This window comes from Ceratotherium simum, chromosome 2, assembly GCF_057802395.1.
Source record: "Ceratotherium simum simum isolate JZ-2026a chromosome 2, ASM5780239v1, whole genome shotgun sequence".
Lineage (NCBI taxonomy): Eukaryota > Metazoa > Chordata > Mammalia > Perissodactyla > Rhinocerotidae > Ceratotherium > Ceratotherium simum.
Window position 1 is genome coordinate 69,064,527 of NC_141901.1, and position 17,588 is coordinate 69,082,114.

At 40.2% G+C, this 17,588-nt stretch overlaps 1 long non-coding RNA gene across 1 annotated transcript in view; it reads left to right on the top strand.

The window, feature by feature from the left end:
• Nucleotides 1-15,687: 15,687 nt before the first annotated feature.
• Nucleotides 15,688-17,588, top strand: part of LOC147918043 (uncharacterized) — a 52,657-nt gene continuing 50,756 nt past the window's right edge. Inside the window, exon 1 of the long non-coding RNA XR_015549141.1 lies at nt 15,688-15,918. This is a non-coding gene — a long non-coding RNA (uncharacterized LOC147918043). The remainder of the gene's footprint in view (nt 15,919-17,588) is intronic.

Sequence of the window (17,588 nt, forward strand, 5' to 3'; positions counted from 1 at the left end):
AGTACTAGTTTTAGTTAAGAATTCCAGTTTGAATACTGCAAAGGCTAAGTAAAGATCCATACCTATTCCACATCAATTTGTCAGAAACACAAATAAAAATGTAAGAATTTAGCCACAGAGATATCGTGGAAAAAGTACAGACCTCAGATCAAAAGCAAGTGAAAAGTGGATCTCTCACACCCACAAAATCAAATCCTCCTCCTTTCCCAGACTAGCTCACTAATGCTTTAGGGTGCTGGCATAGGTCACTTCCTCTGGTTAACTTTCCTTATATCTTTGGTTTGGCTGTATTCCTATTTTTCTCTTATCATATTTAACCTTTCAACAAATATTTATTGAATACCTACTGTGTGTGGGCATTGTTCGAAGGGCTTGGGATACAGAAGTGAGCAAAACAGAAAAAAATCACCACCTTGCATTCCTGGAGCTTCCATTCCAGTGGATCACATGTCACCACATCTTCTTGCTTCAGTGTATGTGTGCTAAATCCCCAAGTGCCAGAAATCAATCCTGTTATATTCACAACATAAGACAACGCCTGAAACACAATGGAAAATTGATGCATATTGGTTGAATAAATGAATAAACAAGCCAACATTTATTCAGCATATCAATATGTCATTTAATCCTCACAATTCCCCTAAGAGGAACATATATACCTACCCAGTATCAATACTATTTTGCTGCTCTGGTTCAGAGAGGTTGGTTAACTTGGCCAAGGACACAAAGCTAATAAACGAAAGGTCCAGAATTCAAATGCAATTATTTAATCCCAAAGCTATGTTCTTACCTGCTACTCTGCCCTACTTTATTAAAGCAAAAGGATAATATGGGAAGAGTCATTAGGATGAGGACCCAGTTTAACTGGATTTGCTTGGACCAGATGAAAATTCCACATCTTAGTTAAAGCATTTGGAAGTTAACTTCAGAAGCAACCACCTATACTGAAAAAGGATGAGATACCAGTTATGAAATCAGTAACAAAAGAATAACATAACTATTGTTTCTCTGTGAAAAGTAATCAGATAGCACCTGAAAAGGTCATTCACCGTTACATCTACCTAAACGGCTACATTTTCCCGAAATGTTTTGATTTCTCCAGTCCTAAAAATAAAAGTGATAGGAAAAGAAATTTTTAAAATAAATAACAGCTACATTGTTTGCCCCCAAACCTAAAAATGTTGGAGTTATCTTACATGAACAATTTATTTTAATAATTTACAGCATTATATTGTTTTCCAATTATTACATAGGTCTAAGTCTCATTCCTCCAAGCCTGCAGAAAATGCAAGGTCCCCGTGGGCATAAATTTCTTTTATGCTCCACAGCGCCTAACATGATGCTGAGTATAGACTTAGCTCAGAGTCTAAGGAACGGAGATAAATTTAGAAAATCTGGTCCAGGGCTGACTGTTTTCCCTGTCAGATTTTACCTCCAAGATTTCATCCTGTTAATCTATGTCATTGAAGACAACGCCAGCTTTTGTTATATTTCCACATCATTCTAAAAGGCCACAGCAGTGGTTATTCATCTCATCACATAATAGAGAAAAGCAGATTTTATTTTAAAATTAGCTCTGCTCCATTTAGCGAATTTGTTAGAAAATGTGCCTAAATTCACATAAATGGTAGGATGAAACTGTGCCTGCGCAAGAGAGAAAGAAGGCAAGTGCGTGTGCGCACACTTGTGGGTGGGTAAGCATCTTCATAAACCCCTCAGCTACTCTAGAGGAGCTTGCAGTACGTGCCATGGAAACAGTGGTTACCATGGAAAGAATGCGCCATGGTGACGAGCTGAAGAAATGCCTATGTAAAACCATCTTACCAAGGAACCTTATACTTTCCAGCATTTTAAAAAATATGACAGGATTAGAGCACAGTACTCTGGGGAGTCTCAGCCCCCTCAATGATCTTCCAAAACAATCTAGAAAGTGAGATGATAAACTGCAGGGCGTTGTGTACCTTGCTAAAGGGCTTGACAAGCAGTTAGGTAGAGAAATTGCCAACATCGTTTATCTATGGACTGCACTGCACACTATTAAATATTTTCTGTTAAAACCCACAAAGTATTACAAATGAAGAGAAAACATGGATAAAATTAACTTAAAGCGAACGGTTTCCCGACTTACTGAGATCAGAATTGATGTGTTTCATCTAACTTATCTGTTAATAGGCTTTCTTGATGCCCTCGTGTTACCATAATCTCCAAGGCACTGGACAAACCAGTACATTTGTTTATCTTTATCACTCTTTGCTTACTAAAGAACTTGCTTTTATTAAAGAGATCAATCACCTGCACACAGTTTAATAGCCTGTGCCGTACATACAAGGTAAAAAGAAAAAGGCAAGAAAGGGTAAAGGGTGAGAGCCCTGTTTTAACAAAGCCCTAAAAGCATTAAAGAGGCAATAAAATAAGCTCTCAATAACATATATATAAAATATATATATGAAATCTTAGAAGTAGAAAACTTGAAATCAAAAGTAGTAATCTAAAACATTTCTAAAATGGGAAAGTGAAGGCTTAAAAGCAATCATTGCCTCTACTCTGCACTCAATTTTGTCTGGTTACTTGAATAAGTAGCCAAATGACGCTAAGCGGAGAGCCATCGAGTACATTATGTGCCTCATACATGGCTCCTCTCACCGACTTTCATGAGAAAGCCAGACATTTGTGCTTCACAGCCTAGCCATGAAACCAGGAATCATCCTGGTTCAGTGAGGATGTGGCATCTGAGGGCCACTGTCTTACACCTCAGCTCTGAGGCATTGTTGAAATGCCGGGATACAGCTCACTGTCCACATCGGAGTGTGTGGGGGATACTGTGGCACCGTTGTTCCTGAAACTGCTCTCCTACCTGCACTGAGAAAGAACCCAATCCACAATCTCTCAGTGCAAGGAACATTATATCATATTTTATCTAGTCTTCTGGGATTAAAAATATTGACTGAAATTTTCATTGGAAGCTTTTCTTAAAAGACACTTTCTTTCAAACCTCTTCTGTCTACTCCATTGCAAGTCAGCTATTTTTCTTGCCAAAATGCAGGAAAGCAATTAGGCTCAAGGGTTTTAGAAGCTGCACCAGTTCAGGGCAAATCTATTGAACTTTGCTGAGAAATTCTTGTTCATTCACTGTGAAAATTTTGATGGTTTTATCCTCTTTCTGGATAACCACTTAGTTTTAGAAACCTGGACGAGGTGTGTACTGCAGGATTTAGAGAGGCCATCCCAATCAAAGTGTTGTGATGTTAAACAGAAAGGTACTAAACATGTTCTTTTAATAACTGCAATTTCCAGCTCAAATACTGCAGCTAAAATACAAAGCAAATTTAGCAGAAGCAGTGATGGCTAAGAGAAAATATTAAGCTGATCTGCAAAGTGCCTCACAGGTTTTGAGAAGAAAGCAGGAGGAAGCAAAGAGCCGAGGCTTCATCCTCTATCAGCTGTTCCTGTTGCTGGTGATTATAGCCATACTTCACAGAGAACATATGGCCGTGTTTACAGCCACCAGGCAGCATTTCACAGAGCTACGACACCATGTGTCCACCAGCTAGCCTTCCTGATTATAGGTAATTAGAGAGGAGGTAGGACGCATTTTTTAAATAATATTAAGGCACAAGGATGCCCAAAGTTTCCAGGTCTATTTGCAAAGATCAGATGACAAAAAATCCGATGATAAAATTTTAAGGAGCCAAGAGAAATGGACATTTTGCACAAGATTTTCTCTAAGAAATGAGGCTAATACAACAACAATAATAACAACAACACAAAGAGAAAGAAAGTATATGAACATTAAGAGAGGGGAACAGCACAGTACACCATGCAAGGTGTTACCTGGGAAACCTGCTCTAGCAAGAAAATACCCGAACATCCCTAAAGCCTTTTCAGAGGAAAGATTCCAAATCAAAACTACTATAACAACATCTCCAAGAGTCACCTTATAGTTAGCAAACCCAAGATGCAGTGCATTTGATACAAAATTATATAGGGGCCTATTCTATGCCATTGAGTACATATATATGCTCTCACCCAATTTTTGGTCCACCAATGCTGTTCTTTCTTCTTTTTAATCCCAAAGTAAACTACAAGACAACTTATGTCACCAGGTAAACGCTTCGCATGATTTAAGGGTCTCAGCTTTTCAAAACTCCCTCTTTTGAATTTGCAAAATTTCTTCCATAAGCCCCTGGAAAACAGACTTGGCTGTAGAGAGAGCCACAGAATGAAATGGGCTCAGATCCAAATGAATCCTTAGTTAAGTAATTCTCTTCCTCCTATGGTTTACAAACTTCCCCTCTGAAGGGGTGGCTGTGTGTGTGTGTGTGTGTGCGCTTGTGTGTACCATGCCATCTATTACAGACATGTCTTCCTTCAGGCTCTTTTGAAAGTCTGAGAACGCGTACATTGGTAATTGTATCATTTTTTTCTCTATTTCTCTGCTTTGCTGGAACTGGACTATAATGACATTAGATAGGTCTCATGATGGCAATTTAATGGCCTGAACTCAATCCACAGGTACGTTGTTGTGCTCGCCTTGGGATCTGTTCTCGTTGCTGTGACATGACAGAAAATACCAGCAGTCAGAACGGATGGCCAACTGCAGCAGTGGAGACAGTGTGTCAGTGAGTATAGAAGACACTGACTCTGAAACCGCAGGGACAGCCCAGCAGCTGTGAAGTCACCCTTACCGCCTCCTCATGACCCCTCACCCCCGCTATTAACATGAAACCCTTCATTCAACAACATGCATTTATCACGATCTCTCCTTGGCACCGAGGGCACAGGAACAAATAGAACACACGCAGGCCTGGCCCTCGAGTGGCTTATTGTTTCTTAGGGGAAGACACGTGAGCATTTAAATCAGCAAATGCACTAAAATAACATAGATACACTATGATAGACCCATGCACGTGGTATAATGGTAGCACATAACAGCAGTGGAGCGGAGCTGCCGTTAAAAGTCCCATGTGGTTGGAAGGGGAGATGGGGGGAAGGATTTAAGGTCTAGAAATTTAAGAGCCCAATAGTAAATACAAAGTACATACAATACTTTCAAAGGCCCATGTGAATAATTGGATGGATTCTGGACTTCCTCAAAGAAAAAATATGAAGATTAAATTTAAGAAATTCTCTGAGCACACTGAGAAGAAAAAATTATAAATTCAAAGCATTGTAGTGTTTATACAATTAACTAAATATAATATCCAGAGCCCTGAAGAATGCTTCCATTTCTTAGTGATATTTATAGCATGATACTCTAATTTTTTCAGGAAACCACATGATAGATAATCCCTTTCACAGGTTTGTTATTATCAAAGAAATTTTGTGTGTATGTGCTTATATAACATATTTTATATTATATATAAAATATATTCACATTAGATATAAAAATACAATATAAATATAAATCTATATTATCTTTTGTAGAATCTAGGGCACAATATACATATTAGTAGATGTGTTGTGGTTGTATTGCTTTTAATCTTGTTTTTGTTGTGGCTAACTCCCTTTTTTTGTTTTTTGTGAGGAAGATCAGCCCTGAGCTAACATCTGATGCCAATCCTCCTCTTTTTGCCGAGGAAGATTGGCCCTGGGCTAACATCTATGTCCATCTTCCTCTACTTTATATGGGATGCCGCGACAGCATGGCTTGACAAGTGGTGCATCAGTGTGTGCCAGGGATCTGAACCCATGAACGCTGGGCCGCCGAAGCAGAGCACACACACTTAACCACTACGCCACCAGGCTGGCCCCAGGTGGCTAACTCTTAAAGAAAAGTCAACAAATTATGGCCCATGGCCAATGTGCAGCCCACAGAGGGCCAAACCTATATGCATATTGTCCAAGGTTTTCGTCCTCTAACAGCTGGGTTGAGTAGTTGGATAGGGACAACATGGTGCACAAAGACAAAAATATTTACTCTCTGGCCTTTTACAGAAAAGTTTGTTGACCCCTGCTCTAAAATAATCACCATGATAGCAATCTACTTTTTCCTTTTTTTCTGCATTTGGTTTTTTGGCAGAAAACTGATTCCTAGAAAAAGAAGTTTTGTGATCAGATAAGTGGAAAACCCTACATAATCTATTCCCCTCTGGGAGATTTAAAATGTACCTTGGTGCACTAAAGGTTTTAAGAAGTCCTGTATACAAGAAACCTATTTAGATTTACTTCCCAAACTTAATTGGCCATTCTTTTTCTCCATGAACAAGTATTAACAAATATGACAAATGCAGTGGATTGGCCACCTGAGAGCAACTCAGAGCCCCCTTCTCCTGTGCCTTCGGTAGTACAGAGGCTGGAACATTAAATACTTTATAGTTCAGCCTCCCTTGTGTCTAACCTTGGCTGTACGCCGAAGTTACAACTACCAAGAGCTGGAACCACTGGAGGCGGCGCCCTTTTAGAATAATCAAGCAAGGGCTCACCTTTCTTCTTTCTCTGTTGCCTTTGCCCTTCCCTTTCCTCTTGGCCAGAAGGCAATGGGGCAGCAGCCACCTTGTGCTTCTAAGGCCAATGAATGAGGTCAGAGCCCTACATGCTGAGGATGGTGGAGCGAAAAGATGGCCAAAGTCTGGGTCCCCAGTTGCATCACTGAGAGGCCGCGTAAGCCTGAACTGCCTACTCCCGGCCTTCCTATTGCATTAAATAAATAAACACCTTCTGTTTATGTGTTTATGTATGTAGGAAAGTGCTTCTCAGACTTTAATATGCATATGACTCACCTGGGGATTTGTTACAATGCAAATTCTAATTCAGTAGATCTAGGCTGAGACCCCTACCCTCCTCCCGGGTGATGCAGATGCTGATCCTTGAATCACACATTTAGTAGGAAGGTAGTAGGGTTTTCTATTCTTTGCAGCAAAACACCATCATAACTGATAGATCCTCTGGAATTCATCTTCCAGGGAGGACACTTCGGGAAATTCTGAGAATTCTCACTCTCATGTTCCCTATGACCACAAACCATTTAGAAAGTAGGCTCCACCTAGGGTAACCATTCAGAGGATCTAGACTTCCTTCCTACATCATTCTCATATGATATATTTCTTATTATGCACCACAAGAAGTAGTGCAAAGCTACAGTGAGCCATTGTGCACAAAGAGGTGAAATTTTCCACAGATGTCCTCAGTATAGCAACAAATGTAATGAAAAGATTATTCTTTTAACATCGTAAAATGATAGATTCCTTAGAGATTTACCCAATCCCTTATTTATAAGTAAGGAATCTAAGGGCAAGAGAGGCCAACTGATTCCCCAACTCACGCGGAAATGAAGAGGAGAGGGGGAGCTGAGTGGAGTTGAACCTGCGTGACCAGGTCTCACTGCATGAATCTGTCCCATATTATCTCCCTCTTTGCACAGAAAAAACCTTTCAAAAGAAAATATGGGCAACTCAGTAAAAGTGTGCCCCTTATATCACATATACATGACACAGCAGTAGGACAATATCAAGTTCACATTTCCAAACTCATCCTGCTGCCTATGTATTAAGTGACAGAAAAGTCAGCCATTTCCCTTCTCGTCATGATTAACCCAGAGCCCTAGCAAATCCCTGATCTATTTAGAGATACAGATCTGTGAGGAAGGTCTTCCTGATTCTTTCTCTCAAATATAGTTCCACCTGACCTAATTGGGATTTGGGGAGATTCCAAATCTTACTTTTTTCATCTTTCCAAGTTGAACTGTGGGTTTGACAATGGAGTGTGTGAATTTGCTGAAGTATTTCATACAATCTTTATTAATTAAAGGAAAAGGTTTCATCTTAGGGTCTTGAGAGTTCTAAGAGCAAATGGAAAGTAGAGGAAATGCAGGGAGGGCTAAAATAGCTGCGATGGTCTATTTTTTCTTTTTAAAAATTGATGCTAAAGAAGGAATATGAGCTTTAGATTTTAAATGCTATCATCGAAGGGAAGAAGCTAACTTCTAAGTGTTTTGACATGCAGAGGAAGGGTTCAAGGGCCAGCCAGCAATAACTTTGTCCTGCTCCTGTTTGATGGCTCACCCACGCTATGCTCCGCCAGTTGGCTTTTAACATAAAGTACTGCTCCTTCCTTCTGTGGCTCTCCCTGCTCATTTAGTTTGTTAGGATCCTTTAATTAGTCATCAGCCAATTTCATTTTAAGTTTGTATGATAATCCTGTTTCAAAGCTCAGGTAAATAAGGTCAAATTTAAAAGGTGATTTCCTCAGCCATAAAACCAGTCCATGGCATTCCCTAAAAATAGTCTTTGAAACTTCTAAATCTTTGTCCTTGTCAATGATTCTAACACAATTTCTGTGAATTTTCACCAAAGGAGTCTTTAATATGACACTATGAGAAGCACTTATCTACTCAGGTAGAAGTTGCATAAGCCAGAAAGTCCACAGATCTAGACTCAGCTCAGACCCTTCCTAGGAACTCAGGCAAGCCCTTTGTGCTCTGAGGGACTTAACTTTATCATCTGTAATCTAGGGATATATATATATATAGACTGAATAATTGTTCCCTCAAAGACCATGGTTTATGTCCTAATCCCTGGAACTTGTGATTACCTTACATGGTGTTATGGGTTGAATTGTGTCCCCAAAAAGACATATTTAAGTCCTAACCCCCCTGTGCCTGTGAACATGATCTTGTTTGGAAATAGGATCTTTTCAGATGCAATCAAATTAAGATGAGGTCATTAGAGTGGGCCCTGATCCACTATGACCGATGTCTTCATAAGAAGAAGAAAATGCCACGTGAAGAGAGAGAAGCAGAGGGACAACACCATGTGGTGACAGAGACAGAGACTGGAGTGATGCAGCTGCAAGCCAAAGAATGTCAAGGGTTGCAGCCACCTCCAGAAGTTACGAAAGGGCAAGGAAGGGTTCTGCCGAGAGTCTCAGTAGGAACATGGCCTTGTTGACACCTTGATTTTGGACTTCTAGCCTCCAGAACTATGAGACAATCAGTTTCTGTTGTTTTAGCCATGAAGTTTGTGATACTTTGTTATAGCAGCCCTAGAAAATTAATACACATGGTAAGATGTACTTTGTAGATGTGATTAAGGATCTTGAGGTGGGAAGATTATCCTGGACTATCTGGGTGCACCCAATCAATGTAATCACAAGGGTCCCAAGGGCCTATAAGAGGGAGATTTTATAAGAGGAGGATCAGAGTCATAAAAGGAAGGAGATATGGCAATGGAAGCAGAGGGCCAGAGTCAAAGAGAGATTTATCAGAGATTTGAAGATGCTATGCTGCCAGCTTTACAGATGGAGGAAGAGGCCATGAGCCAAGGAATGCAGGTAGCCTCTAGAAGCTGGAAAAGGCAAGGAAACAGATTCCCACCTAGAGCTTACAGAGCTTGCATGGCCTGTCTGACAACTTGATTTTGGCTCAGTAAAGCCCATTTTGGACACTGACCTCCCGAACTGTAAGCTAATAGATTTATGCTATTTTAAGCCATCAAATTTGTGCTAATTTGTTATAGCAGCAATAGGAAACTAATACAAGATAATGTTTTCCCTGGTTAAACCCTAGGCCTGATGTTCTAAAGATAAAACTAAAAAATTTTTTAAAAACCAAACATTTATTTTAGTTTTATCATATTCTAATTAAAGATAAACTAGGCACTCAATACCAAACTTATTAATGAATGGATAAATGAATGAATCAAAATAGTTTCAATTGTACAAAGACATGTAGAGCAAATACTGTTTAATAGTAATTCTTTATTTTTTTTTTAATTTTTTGTTTATTGCAGTAACATTGGTTTATAACATTGTAAAAATTTCAGGTGTACATCATTGTACTTCTATTTCTGCATAGATTACATCATGTTCACCACCCAAATACTAATTACAACCCATCACCACACACATGTACCGAATTATCCCTTTCACCCTCCTCCCTCCCCCCTTCCCCTCTGGTAACCACCAATCCAATCTCTGTCCCTATGTGTTTGTTTATTGTTGTTATTATCTACTACTTAATGAAGGAAATCATATGGTATTTGACCATCTCCCTCTGACTTATTTCACTTTGCATTATACCCTCAATGTCTATCCATGTTGTCACAAATGGCTGGATTTCATCGTTTCTTATGGCTGAGTAGTATTCCATTGTGTATATATACCACAGCTTGTTTATCCATTCATCCCTTGATGGGCACTTAGGTTGCTTCCAAGTCTTGGCTATTGTGAATAAGTCTGCAATGAACACAGGGGTGCATGTACCTTTACAAATTGGTGTTTTCAAGTTCTTTGGATAAATACCCAACAGTGGAATAGCTGGATCATATGGGAGTTCTACCCTTGATTTTTTGAGGAATCTCCATACTGTTTTCCATAGTGGCTGCACCAGTTTGCACTCCCACCAGCAGTGTACGAGAGTTCCCTTCTTTCCACATCCTCTCCAACACATGTTGTTTCCTGTCTTGTTAATTATAGCCATTCTGACGGGCGTGAGGTGATATCTCATTGTAGTTTTGATTTGCATTTCCCTGATAGTTAGTGATTTTGAACATCTTTTCATGTGTCTGTTGGCCATCTGTATATCTTCTTTGGAGAAATGTCTGTTCAGGTCTTTTGCCCATTTTTTAATTGGGTTGGTAGTTTTTTTGTTGGTGAGATGCATGAGTTCTTTATATATTTTGGAGATTAAGCCCTTATCAGAAGTATGGTTTGCAAATATCTTCTCCCAACTGTTATGTTGTCTTTTCATTTTTTTGATGGTTTCCTTTGCTGTGCAGAAGCTTTTTAGTTTGATGTAGTCCCATTTGTTTATTTTTTCTATTGTTTGTCTTGCCCGGTCTGATGTGGTGTTTGAAAAGATGTTGCTAAGACCAATGTCGAAGAGCGTACTGCCTACTTTTTCTTCTAGAAGTTTCACAGTTTCAGGTCTTACATTCAAGTCTTTAATCCATTTGGAGTTAATTTTTGTGTATGGTGTAAGGTAAGGGTCTACTTTCATTTTTTTGCATATGGCTATCCAGTTTTCCCAACACCATTTGTTGAAGAGACTTTCTTTTCCCCATTGTATGTTCTTGGCTCCTTTGTCAAAGATTAGCTGTCCATAGATGTGTGGGTTTATTTCTGGGCTTTCAATTCTATTCCATTGATCTGTGTGTCTGTTTTTGTGCCAGTACCATGCTGTTTTGGTTACTATAGCTTTGTAGTATATTTTGAAATCAGGGAGTGTGATACCTCCAGCTTTGTTCTTTTTTCTCAGGATTCCTTTAGCTGTTCGGGGTCTTTTGTTGTTCCATATAAATTTTAGGATTCTTTGTTCTGTTTCTGTGAAAAATGTTGTTGGAACTTTGATAGGGATTGCATTGAATCTATAGATTGCTTTAGGAAGTATGGACATCTTAACTATGTTAATTCTTCCAATCCAAGAGCACGGAATATCTTTCCATTTCTTTGTGTCTTCTTCAATTTCTTTCAGAAATGTTTTATAGTTTTCGGTGTACAGATCTTTCACCTCTTTGGTTAAGTTTATTCCTAGGTATTTTATTCTTTTTGTTGCAATTGTAAATGGGATGGTATTCTTAACTTCTCTTTCTGCTACTTCGTTGTTAGTGTACAGAAATGCAACTGATTTTTGTATGTTGATTTTGTATCCTGCAACTTTACCATATTCGTTTATTACTTCTAAAAGTTTTCTGGTGGATTCTTTAGGGTTTTCTATATATAAAATCATGTCATCTGCAAATAGTGACAGTTTCACTTCTTCCTTTCCAATTTGGATCCCTTTTATTTCTTTCACTTGCCTGACTGCTCTGGCTAGGACTTTCAGTACTATGTTAAATAGGAGTGGTGACAGTGGGCATCCTTGTCTGGTTCCTGTTCTTAGAGGGATGGCTTTCAGTTTTTCACCATTGAGGATGATATTAGCTGTGGGTTTCTCATATATGGTCTTTATTATGTTGAGATACTTTCTTTCTATACTCATTTTATTCAGAGTTTTTATCATAAATGGATGCTGTATCTTGTCAAATGCTTTCTCTGCACCTATTGAGATGATCATGTGATTTTTATTCTTCATTTTATTAATGTGGTGTATTACGTTGATTGATTTGCGAATGTTAAACCATCCCTGCATCCCTGGAATAAATCCCACTTGATCATGGTGTATAATCTTTTTAACATATTGTTGTATGCAATTTGCTAGTATTTTGTTGAGGATTTTTCCATCGATGTTCATCAGTGATATTGGCCTATAATTTTCTTTTTTTGTGTTGTCCTTGTCTGGTTTTGGTATCAGGGTAATGTCAGCTTCGTAGAATGAGTTAGGGAGCTTCCCCCCCTCCTCAATTTTTTGGAAGAGTTTGAGAAGGATAGGTATTAAGTCTTCTTTGAATGTTTGGTAGAATTCACCAGGGAAGCCGTCTGGTCCTGGACTTTTATTTTTGGGGAGGTTTGTGATTACTGTTTCGATCCCCTACTGGTGATTGGTCTATTCAAATTCTCTACTTCTTCTTGATCCAGTTTTGGAAGGTTGTATGATTCTAAGAATTTATCCATTTCTTCCAGATTGTCGAATTGGTTGGCATATAGCTTTTCATAGTATATTCTTATAATCTTTTGTATTTCCGAGGTGTCTGTTGTAACCTCTCCTCTTTCATTTCTGATTTTACTTATTTGTGCCTTCTCTCTTTTTTTCTTGGTGAGTCTAGCTAAAGATTTGTCAATTTTGTTGATCTTTTCAAAGAACCAGCTCTTGGTTTTATTAATTTTTTCTATTGTTTTTTTGGTCTCTATTTATTTCTGCTCTGATTTTTATTATTTCCCTTCTTCTACTGATTTTGGGCTTGGTTTGTTCTTTTTCCAGTTCCTTTAGGTGCATTGTTAGATTGTTTATTTGAGATTTTTCTTGTTTGTTGAGATAGGCCTGTATCGCTATTTACTTCCCTCTTAGAACCGCTTTTGCTGTATCCCATAAATTCTGGCATGTCGTATTTTCATTTTCATTTGTCTCCAGGTATTTTTTGATTTCTCCTTTGATTTCTTCGTTAACCCAGTCGTTGTTCAGTAGCATTTTGTTTAATCTCCACGTATTTGTGGCTTTTCTGATTTTCTCCCTATAGTTGATTTCTAGTTTCATACCGTTGTGGTCAGAAAAGATGCTTGGTATTATTTCAATCTTCTTGAATTTATGGAGACTTGTTTTGTGGCCTAATATGTGATCAATCCTGGAGAATGTTCCATGTGCATTTGAAAAGAATGTGTATTCTTCGGTTTTTGGATGGAATGCTCTCTATATATCTACTAGGTCCATCTGTTCTAGTGTGTCGTTTAAGGCCAATGTTTCCTTATTGATCTTCTGTTTGGATAATCTATCCATTGGTGTAAGTGGAGTGTTAAAGTCCCCTACTATTATTGTGTTACTGTCTATTTCTGTTTTTATGTCTGTTAATAATTGCTTTATATATTTAGGTGCACCTACATTGGGTGCGTAGATATTTACAAGTGTTATATCCTCTTGTTGGATTGTTCCCTGGATCATTATGTAATGCCCTTGTCTCTTTTTACAGTTTTTGTTTTAAAGTCTATTTTGTCTGATATGAGCACTGCTACCCCAGCTTTCTTTTCATTGCCATTTGCGTGGAGTATCTTTTTCCATCCCTTCACTTTCAGTTTGTGAGTGTCTTTAGGTCTGAAGTGTGTCTCTTGTATGCAGCATATATATGGGTCTTGTTTTTTCATCCAGTCAGCCACCCTATGCCTTTTAATTGGAGCATTTAGTCCATTGACGTTTAAAGTAGCTATTGATAAGTATGTACTTACGGCCATTTTTTAACTTTTTTTTTTTCCTCAGTGTTTTAGTAGTCCTTCTCTGTTCCTTTCTTCTTCTATACAGAATTGATGGTCACTTTAGTTTGACCTCTGTCTGAAAGCTGTACTCTTAACTCCCCTCCTCCCTCCTTTTATGTTTTTGATATCATATCTAACCTCTTTTTTGTGTATTTGTATCCATTACGTTCTAATCATGGAACTAGATAATTTTTCCTATTTGTGGTCTTCTCTTTTCCCCTTAAATCAGTCCCTTTAACATTTCTTGTAGCACTGGTTTCTTGGTGACGAACTCCTTTAATTTTTGCTTATCTGGGAAAATTTTGATCTCTCCTTCCATTTTGAATGATAATCTTGCTGGGTAGAGTATTCTTGGCTTTAAGTTTTTTCCTTTTAGCATTTTAAATATATCATGCCATTCTCTTCTAGCCTGTAAGGTTTCTGCTGAGAAGTCAGCTGATAGCCTTATGGGGTTTCCTTTGTATGTCACTTGACATTCTCTTGTGGCTTTTAGGATTCTCTCTTTATCTTTAATCTGGACATTTTGATTATGATGTGTCTTGGTGTGGGCCTCTTTGGCTTTATCTTGTTTGGGGCTCTCTGTGTTTCCTGTACCTGGATGTCTGTTTCCTTCCTTAGGTTAGGGAAGTTTTCATCTATTATTTCTTGAAATAGATTCTCTGCCCCCTTGTCTCGCTCTTCTCCTTCCGGGACACCTAGAACACGGATGTTAGTGTGCTTGATGTTGTCCCAGAGGTCCCTTAGACTGTCCTCACTCTTTTTAATTCTTTTCTCTTTTACCTGTTCACCTTGAGTAATTTCTTCTAGTCTTTCGTCCAGCTCACAGATCCATTCTTCTGTATCCTCTACTCTGCTTTTGAGTCCCTCTAATGAATTTTTCATTTCCAGTATTGTATTCTTCATTTCTGATTGGTTCTTTTTTATATCTTCCATTTCTTTGTTGACATTCTCACTGAGTTCATCTATTCTTCTCCCCAGATCAGTGAGCATCCTTAACACTCTTAGTTTGAACTCTCTGTCGGGTAGGTTGATCATTTCTGTTTCACTTAGTTCCTTTTCTGGGGTTTTGTCCTGTTCCCTTACTTGGAATGTATTCTTTTGCCTCCTCATTTTTGCCTCTTTCCCTGTGCTTGTGTCTACGTATTAGGTAGGTCAGCTACGTCTCCTGCTCTTGGATAGGTGACCTTATGTAAGTGATGCCTTAGGAGGCTTCCAGTGTGCTTCCCTCAGTTCTCAATGTTCCAGGGGTGACCCCTACGTGGGCTACGTGTGTCCTTCTGTTGTGGCCTGTTTGCTCTCCCTGTAGGCACCCAGGGAAGCTGAGTTATGCTCCTGGCCAGCTGTTGTAATGCTCAGCTGCTTGTAGTTGTTGTGGGCCCTTCAGTCTCTTTGTCAGGTGTGGGGAGCCCCAGCACAGTTGGCTGCAAGTTCTAATACCACATTTGTGTTACAGTATTTCTTTTAAGTGAGTAGGCCCCCAGCGTGGCAGGTTGTTAGGCTCAGGGCCTTACAATTGCTGTAAGCCTCTAGCCTATTAGGTCTCTTGTCAGCTCTCTGAGGATTGCAGCTGGGTGGGGCTGGCCTGAGGCACAGGAGCACCCAATTGTTTCAGGCTTTGGAAGGTGGGACAAACCTCCTATGTGGGTCTTTGAGAAGCACAAGTCTTCTGCAGCTGACAAACCCTGCCGCCCACAGGTCCACACACACAGTCAACACAGTCCTGCCCCATGTGAGCGCCCCGACCTCCCCAAGCAGACCCAGTCTCTCCACGGTGGGAGCCCCACACACTCCACCACCGCCCCACACTCTCCACCCGCTCCTTGTGCACACCCTGCCCTGCTAAAGTCGGCTCAGTCGCCAGGCTGCAGAGAATCCAGTCACCAATCTATGCAGGCCCACAAGTTGCCTGAGGGCTTGTTGTTGGGTGGGGCCACTCTCTAGGGTGGTCTGCCTGCCTTGGCTGAGCTGGATTAAATCGGTGCTCTAGCGGGTGGGGCAGACCCTGGGCTAGCAGGCCTCAGGGAGAACTCCAATGCTGTCTGTGTCAGCACGCCCACACTGGGCCACAACAATGGCCACCGCCAATGGCCCAGTCCCTGGAGAGGTCTCACCCCTCACCGAGATGCACTCAGGGCCTATTAGGTGAGTCTCTTTTCACCACAGCACTGTGCACCTTTCTCTCTGGTGATTTTAGGATGCTTTCTGAAACGGGTGAGTTTGCGCGCGGGCCCTTTAAGAGCCAGTTTTAGTTTCTTTGTGAACCGGGTTTTCTGGGGGTGCTCCCCAGTGTTTTAGTAGCAGCAAAGTCAGATATTATGCCGCTGGTCTTGATTGTGCTGGGTCCACAAAATGCCCACAGCGGGGGCGCTCCCCGGCTCAGGGCCCCGTGCCTCCAGGGAGGCTGCGTACCTGTGGGCTGCTCCCGGCGGCCGTGACGCTGGCAGCTTGTGAAGGCAGCGTTTTTCTCTCCAGAAGGGAGTCTCTGCCTCTTCCACCTCAGTTAGGATTGTCCGTTGTTGCAGGAATTCCTCTTATGCAGTTTTCAGTTCTGTCTCAGGGGTAATTTTTCCACGAGTAGTTGTAAATTGGCTGTGTCCACGGGAGGAGGTGAGTTCAGAGTCTGCCTACGCCGCCATCTTGACTCCGCCTCTCAATAGTAATTCTTTAAAGGCAGAGATTCTGTGATAATTCTCTCTCTAGTACATAGCCAGTGGCTTCCCTAAAACAAACCTTCTTTAAATGTTCTTTGCTTGATTAATCAAAAAAATGAAGAAGGTTCCAGGAAAACCCACATAGCCACTGGGATTGAAAGAAAGCAAGAGAAGGGCGTCGAATAAGTTCTCCTTAGATTTAGCCAATAGCCTTCCAGTCTTCACCCACTGAAAATACCACTGAGTTTACAGGATGTGGCTAGTTTCCTTTGGGGTAACTTTACCTCTTTGGATCACTCCTGGTGACTAATTAGCAGCCATACACTTCCTTATAAATAACCACGTTTTCTGAACATTAGGGCATTTCCTCTTTCAGGACTGGAGACAGATGTTCAAAGGATGATCCAAGCTGACAATGCAACATCTGGCATTTAGCATCTTGCTGTGACAGATTGTCTGATATATCACCCCAAAGTGAGGTACAGCAGAGCCCTAGAATGTGAAATGGCTCCTGCAGTGCCAATGCTCCCAGTGAGATGGAAAACACTGAATGTGGAGATTTTACATGTTACAGTAGAGGGAGAAATTAAAAAGAAGTTGTAGTAAAACATGATCAATTTCATAACTCCAGAAACCAAACCTAAATAAGCATCAAAAGATTACATGGGAGCCATTTGAGACATACAGAAAATGTAAAAGGTTTATATAAAAACATGCTACTATCTGAGATTGTTATTCCTAAAAATAGCAACAGCCATCTTGCTATTTGGCTACGGTCAAAACCAATCTTTGGGATTCAAGAGACAAAGGGTCTGTGTCCCGACATGGCCACCCACTATAGGAATGTGGTGTGTGAAAGAGATGTAACCTTGGGCGAAGTATTTCATCTGTAACTTAGTGTCCAAACATGCAAAAGTGGGTTCCTTGCTACTTTATTAGGTGGTCATGAGAATTATTTGAAATACTGTATATAAAGTCCTAGCATAGCATCTGGCACAGAGTTGTGTTCTTAAATGATGGACATTTATTGAGTGGGTACCATGTGGTGGGCACTCTGCTAAGTGTTCTGGTTACATTACTGAAGGCTGCAGAGTATAGTGGTTCCAGGTAGACTGCCTGGGTTGGTATGCCACCTCTACCATTTCCTCTTTGCGTAACCCT